A 7,792-nucleotide genomic window follows, 5' to 3' on the forward strand; every position below is an offset into this window, starting at 1 on the left:
TATTTGCATTATCTTGAACCTTGAATGTGGTTCTTTTTTCATTTCACATAGCAAATAGGATGCAAAAGCTTGAACAACTTTTGTTACCGCCGCCCTAGAAAACTAAATTGAAGCCACTTTCAACATGATCCTCACTTACCTGTTGATCAAATGTTTAACTAAGATGGTTTAAATTGGATTTATTTCCTAGATAATACTCAACATGTGACCAATTGGCATTTTGGGAAGGGTCGATTGTACACTTAGTGTACTGTACTTCGTAACAATCAGTTCAATTAGCCAAAAGGCAATCATATTTGGCGTGACACATGTCAAGAGCCAGATGTTCATTTTCTTGTTATTTGTTTGGAATATTAATTGTTATTTGTTTGGAATATTAATTTCAAATTGAGGTTCTAGTCTAGATCGATCGAGGCAAGCAAACATTGATTATCGCCTTTGTCTGTGCGACTTTACATGTACGAGGTGAGAGCCATTTTCCTCTAGCAAACAAGTCTCTCTTAGAGATCCTGGGTATATGAAAAAGCAATCTACTATTTATTCAAATCATCCAGCTTTCGCTTGAAGCATCAATAATTGACAGTTTTGTGGCTCAAAATATCATCCTTTTAAGAGACATTGTGATGCAAACCCAATTCTTTGATCTATTTCAAATAGGACATACTGAAACGTGAGATGAACCATTTCAAAAACCATTCATACTCTGTTTTTCGAGCTCAGAGACTTTTAAAACGTGTACTCTGATATTCAGCACACCATTGTTGCCGACAGACATCGATTTGCTGGCTCATTTTGACCTTTAAATCCCGATTTCGGCTAGCTTGGAGCCTTTAAAGATTTCACGATTTGAGGAAAAAAGTCCAAGCCGGCTAATGGTTTGGATTGGACTTTTTTCGAATTTTAGGAATTCAGTGTTGACCTAAAGTGAGTGGTGGACAAAGTGAGGAATCAAAGCTTTTTCTTTACTTTTGGAGACGGCTTCTGTAGACTCTCAACCTTTCTTGTCTTTCCCAACTTTCAAGTCTCTTAATTTTGCATGTTTCTAATGAAACATCTCTGGTTCGAACCTTCGAAAACATCTACGTTCTACAAATCAGCTAATCATTGTTGGAGAATGAACATGTATTGCCCAAAACCAGATGAATCAAAAACTCGCACCGACGAAAATTATCATTCATTGTACTAGTATCAAAAAACTCAAACAAACACATATATGTGTGCAAGTTTGGACAAGTTGATTACCATAATCATTATCAAACTTTCAGCACATCTATGGGTTCCGTACTCACAACGTATGTTGATACGTTAATGTCGCGTCGCATAGTTCAATCTATGCAGTAGCGTAGTTTCGGCCCGGATTTCCCCGCCGAACTTGGATTCACACTTGGCTTTTGTACAGGGTGGCGAAAGAACATCAATTTCCGTCTCTTTGAAAAAGAACCAAGCATCAAGGAGTCCGTTTCCTTTCATTGAAGAGTTTGTACGTCAAATTCTAAACAAGCCATGAATGACTGTTCACTTATTGTATATTGTTTATTGTTTATTGTGGTTACCACTCAAATCACCATGAGTGAGTATAAAGAGCATTGGTTATTATCAATATTGTAAAAAATGTATAAAAGAAGATGAAGGAAATGAAGAAGAGGAAACAAGCCAGAGTACACTTCCTTTCACCAGTCACCAGTCAGTATATGGTGAGAGAACATTCTTAGTTTTTTAAATTAGATATTATGTCACGATAAGTGCACCCAAAAATTGATGCCAGTGTTATATATTTCACAAACCCACCGTCCTAAGTAACGGGTCAAAAGCTATTGTCAGTGACATAGCTAAATACTTTTGGGTGAATGGTTGAATAATGTCTGGAAATTAAAAGACCCATGTAACAATCGAACGACGTAAAGGTAACAGCCAATCTTTCTTTCTTCCTCCAACTTGGCGCTTCCTTCACCCTGTCTGTCTATCAACGGAATCTCCACTTGAACGACAAAGAGAGCGTCGTACTTTTAAATCAAGTGAAGGTATCCGCGTAGGCCATCATAACCTCTATCTGAATTTTATATGTATAAATATTGACACTTCCAGGCGGAAGTGTACAGTACCAAAGAGGTTACTAAAATATTCGGTTGTGCCAATTCAATTAATACAATCCATCCATACTCCTCCAGCACCATGAATTGGGTACGACATAGTCCATAATATCATACCTAGCTAGTGGTGAAACATATACTGAGACAAAAATTTTCTCTTTAGTTTCAAATCATCCTGAGTCTCTTCATTATCACTGCTGTCTTGGACACGGCTGTGAGTGCACCTTTCGAGGGCTTCCCCATCATTAACGAGTTTTTTGAAATGAGGCCCGAAAGTACAACAACGACAACCACCACCACACCTCGAACACCAGCCCAAGCCAGGTATGAGATTATATTATTTTTGGGGAACAGTCATTGATTATAGTAGCAAAATTAACTTATTTTACAGCCCTCAAGAACAACGGGGCAAACGATACATCCTTGATACCATTCCACTCGTTCAATGAGATTGCAAAGGCTTTCGACCAGATTGGAGTGAGTGATGCCACGGCCATTCATGTCAGATTTAGTACCATCTTGGAAAATAGAACCGTAACTTTGATCCATTGGAGTGGGGTTGGCTAGGCGATAATAACGCATAGTGGACATGGCAAAAGCGAAATTGGTCGCACTCTCAAGTATACAGTTGGAGTAACTTAACCAAAGACACAATTATAGAGTATGCAGATAATTTTCTCTTGTGCAATAAAAATCATCAAGATCCAATGTTTTGTCGTTTGTTCACATTATATTTCCCACTTTGTCCCGTTATCTTTCACCCAGCCAAGGCATAATATTTTTGTTAGAAAAATACTTCGACACCATCTCACCAAAGTCTTTTGGTAGGTATCTCAGTCAAGTTTCATTGAAAACGGTGGTGGTCAAATTGGCACTTTCAAACTTGTAGAATTTCCTCCTAGCCTAGCCAGCTTTGCCAAGGCCTTTGACAAGGTAGATCGTGGCCTTAAAGTTAAAGGCTCCATGAGATTGGGATCCAAGGCAAAGTTCTCAATTGGCTGAAAAGTTTCATTTATGGTAGGAAGCAATTGGTTAAGGTCGAAGGATCCCTTAGTGACCTACATGATGTCAAGTCGGGTGTTCCTCAGGGCTCCATTTTGGGTCCTCTCCTTTTCAACATCTTCATTCTTCCACTTCAGCAGCTTAGTAGTTGTAACTTCAGTATCTCTTCCTAGTTGATTATGCAAAGTTAGCTTGCGGCAGGAATGGTCAGAATTCTGTTTGTCTGATAGAGGTCCTAGACCAAATTTATTTTTGGGTTGCTAGGAGTAATATGGCCTTGAATGGCATGAAATTCCAGTCCATGACCTTTGGGTCGACGTCATTAAACTCTCCAATAGTCGATGATGAAGGTAAAGATATAGAGTAGGTCTTATCTATGAAAGAGTCAGGTGTAGTCCTCCAAAATAATGGAAAGTTCGATGAGCATATCCAGTTGAAAGTTGGTAAAGCTTTTCAAACATGTGGTGGATGTATCGCACGTTTAAGCCCAGAGATAGTTCCACAATGCTAACTCTGAACAAGTCGATTGTACAACCATATCTTGAATATGCCTCGCCCATTTGGGTTCCAATGAGTTCAGCAGGTTTGCAAAAGGTCGAACAAGTCCAATTATGTTTAATGAGAAGGCTCTCGTATTGGGAGAGACCCAAAAAGTTGGGACTGTACTATACAATGTTCAGAGAAGGTGCGAAAGGTATCTGATATTGTCCGTTTTCACGAGCTCTGTCCCAACCCAGGTTTTAGTGTCAATTGTAGTGACCGTAGAGGCATCAAAGTGCATTTTGAGAGCACCCCCAAGCCTTCAAAAATGCAGGCTAGTTGAAACAATGAAGTCAAACTCTCTTCTGGCTATGGCTCCTTCATTGTTTAAGCTGCTTCCTTCTAGTATGCGTAAAGAATTAGTAAGTGTTGTCCAGTAGCAGGATTTTATTCGGATTTGGACAAATTTTTGACTAAAAATCCAGATCAATCCTATATTCATGGGCTAGCCAGATCCGCCAACTCGAATTCGTTGGTGGATAAAATAATATTTGAAGGTAAAAGTTAACAACTGAAAAAAGTAAGTCTTGAAGTGTTAGGGTTTCAATCCCAGTAGAGGTAAGTGTGATATCCCGGTGATGAGCATGTTGCTCATGCTCGTTATGTTTTCTAGTCATGTATATATATAAACCGTACTAGTCAAATACAAGTCAGTCACGAAGCGTACACAACAGTAAGGAAGTCTGCAAAAAATATCTTCTCTTCGAGATTATTGTGATCCAAACATTGAATGTGTGGATTGACAATTACCCTGATGAATAGGCAGGGATTTCGCCATTCCTCAATTACAGGAACGGATAACTCCAGTCCCTTTGGCCAAAATAGTGTAATTTATTGCACATTCATTCCCCGCACAAAAATGTTATCGTCCCATCGTCTCATTGTAACTATACTGCAGCATGGCAGGCAAATGAAATGGGTATTTTGACAAAGTATGCCAAAACGCATATTAGTGAAATGCAACACATCGCTCGAATATTGGCAAAAAAACATCTCGCAAAAGCAAAAGGATACAAGATGTATCCCACAACTCGTCGGAATTTCCCACAAATCTGGCAAGAATTCTTAAAAACTCTTAAAGTCTGGCCAAACTTGATGTAAGGCGTCATCTTTGAAACGAGGTACCTCTCCAGGACTGACCATGAACCAGGGTATAATAAAGATACACTTGCCATAAAGAAATATCTTATGGCAGTTACCACCCATTTAAAGACAAACATTGTGAATAGAAAGCCTATGGAAAAAATCAACCATTAAAGTCCTCAGTAAGTTCAGGAATGGGATGTTCTGTGAGTGCCTTTTTCTTCGTGGCTGAAATGTGGAGCATTTTTGGACTCTTTGCCAACACCCAATGTGTCGTGATCGAAGAAACTTCAGTTGTCCAAAATGTATCTTGTGATGGCAAGTTTCCAAGTCAAAATTCAGCTTTAAGGCTAGTATTAACTATAAGTAATTCCCATGGAGCCTCTCAAACGCAGCATACAAATAGTTTAGTCAACCATCGTCCTTTGAGAAAAACAAAATGATCTAGGAGCTTAAAGTTACTTCAACTTAAAGTTAAAAACGTCCTCAGTATTACCAAGAGTCGAGCATAAGTTTTGCTTTCTACAAATCCTTGCATCAATTTTTATTGCTAGTGAATTTCGTCTTTTGACATTTGACAAGATTTAGGAAGATGAACAAATAAAAGCTTCAAGTTTCCTTCTATTGCTCAGAGAGAAAAAACGAAAAAATGATGGCCGCTTTGTATGTCGTAGGAATGTACAAGTAACGAGCAACTTGTGTTTTTTTGATCGTTACTATAACATCACTTTGAAATGTAATAGGATTACGGTTCCTTTTTCGCAAAAAGAATGAATCACTGTAATTTTATTACTTTTAATTTCGCTACTATTGCTCTCCTAATGGTGATCACTGTTCTAGGCGTCAATTTCATTTTTTTATTGGTGAGACCTGGGATTGAAGCTCACCCCTTAAAAACGTAGGCCAAGTGTGACCAATTCGGATGAGACGCGCTATTCAACTGAATTCCCACTGAAGAATTTCTATTGCCTTTGATGTTTGCCTTTGTGAAAAAAATGTATATTTTAGTTATAGGCCAGTCAGGTCAGGTGCAAAAAATACATCCGCTACTTTTTTAATCAATAGCACAACACTCAATTATAGAAATTGATATGAGTTGTGCTTGAAAACCGAGTCGTTTTCCAAGTACAACATGTTACTACGTTGAGAGAGGCAAATTTTATACACCTCTTCTCCTTAATTTCAATTTTTTCCTTTTTTCAGACACAAAAAGAAAGGCTTAAAATGAAAAAGAGACTTGAACGATGCCTCATTGCTTCTGGAATCATGAACGCTATTGCGGTTGTTCCCCACACTAATATACGATTAAAACAGATCATCACTATCTAAATTCAAATTAATATGAAATATGATTCCCTAATTAATTAAATTTGCCAAGCATGGCAAGCCCTCAAATATCAAGAAATGTTCTAGAATATTGATCAAGAATTAACCCAAGTCAGACCGCCTGTTTAATGTAAGCTAGTAAAGCTTTTCTTCGAGGCAATGGGTCAACCAGCCTATACTCGTATGTTGCGTAATCATTTGGTGCCAATATTCAATCCTCTCTTTCCACTTTATCGTAAACTATTTGAGTGCCATTCGATTAGGTCAAGCAATCAACAAAATCTACCTTCACCTATTACCTATTGCTATTGGGCTAAAAAAACTAAAACTAAAAAAAATTGGCTTAGTCTGTCCTTGGCAGGTTTAAAATCTATCCAAGGTGGTAATTGGTCATTTCCTTACACGTGGCAAGCAAGAATATAACCCACACTAAAAACGAGTGAAGTGCTTCACAAAATTCACCGGAAGGGCCCTTCTTTCATTACTAGAATGATCAAGTGCAAGTTAGTGGATATTCCTCTTTTCAAAGCTGATTGCAGCCATAAAAGAGACGGCGTCAATGGTAGTTTTAAACAATCGCCAAAATTGAACCCGGATCTTGACAACCTCTGATGCTTTTGAAAATGAACACTTGCTGGCCATTTGAAATTATATAAAAGGCCCAAAATGTAATCTCTTCGACATATTCACATTTGTGCTCGCAATATGAAGTTTACTTTCGCATTACTTGCCGTTCTTTCCATTGGCGTGATTGGAACATGGTCTGCGGCCACGAACCAAGAGGCTGAGGTTATGGCCGAGGAAAGACAAGGCTTCTCTCTTGGAGGGGACTTGTTCAGCTCTTACTATAATGACTGCTCTCGTCAATTTTGTAAGGCTTAAATTGATCTTCCCCGTGTCGGCCGTTTAACTTTACTTCGTTCCATGTTACAGGTCCGACGTACAAGCATCGTTGTTGTTGTGAGGGGGCATTAATGGGAAGCAAGTTTTGTTGCGAGGTGCGAACTAATGGCGAACCCTGCTCTCTGTACACATGTAGAGATGGATATTGGCAATGTGCCCAAGGTTGCTGAAAGGTATTCTTTGGTTGAGATCGACACTTGGAAGATAATGGATGTGAAATTGGATGCTGATGGTTGCAAAGCTTTACCTCTAACAGGAGATTTTAATTCGAATCAACAATCAAAAGTGACCAGTATTTGATGATTGGAATACAAAATGTATCTTTTTGTCACTCTTTGTGATTGTTTTAGTGTTGTCGGTTGCCAGTGTCAGGAATTCAGTCAGGACTAAGAGTAGGTTCAGAATAATTTCAGATGATACATATGAGGCTATCTTAAACCCACAAATTATTTGCATACATGGACAAGAGTTCGGTACTATCATTATTGAGATAGATTTTGAAAAACTCAAACAATCGTGACATAATTCAGGCCTTGACGTGTCATTTTAAAATGTATTGCGAGTCTTTTCCTTTGTTCATTTTTTTTCAAAATAGATTTTCTATTGTTCGAATCCATCATAAAAACTCATCTTATAAATGGTTGACATTCTCGTCACGTGTCAATCTCTGCAAAAAATAGTTGCTACACGTATTTATAAGTCATTGTTGTTTGACAAGTGCCTTTGACACCTGAAGATATCCCTGACTTTCAGGGCATTAGTAACGAAATTACAAGTAATAAAATTACAGTGCTACGTTCCTTTTTTCGAGAAAGGAACTGTAATTTTAGAATTACGTAATTGTAACG

At 38.3% G+C, this 7,792-nt stretch overlaps 1 long non-coding RNA gene across 1 annotated transcript; it reads left to right on the forward strand.

Annotated features, from left to right (window-relative positions):
- The first annotated feature begins 6,644 nt into the window (after nt 1–6,644).
- LOC131890071 (uncharacterized) lies at nt 6,645–7,275 on the forward strand. The gene is made up of 2 exons (XR_009374267.1): nt 6,645–6,912; nt 6,975–7,275. It is a non-coding gene; the product is annotated as an uncharacterized LOC131890071 (long non-coding RNA).
- The last annotated feature ends 517 nt before the right edge of the window (nt 7,276–7,792 follow it).

Source organism: Tigriopus californicus, chromosome 11 (assembly GCF_007210705.1).
Source record: "Tigriopus californicus strain San Diego chromosome 11, Tcal_SD_v2.1, whole genome shotgun sequence".
NCBI lineage: Eukaryota > Metazoa > Arthropoda > Copepoda > Harpacticoida > Harpacticidae > Tigriopus > Tigriopus californicus.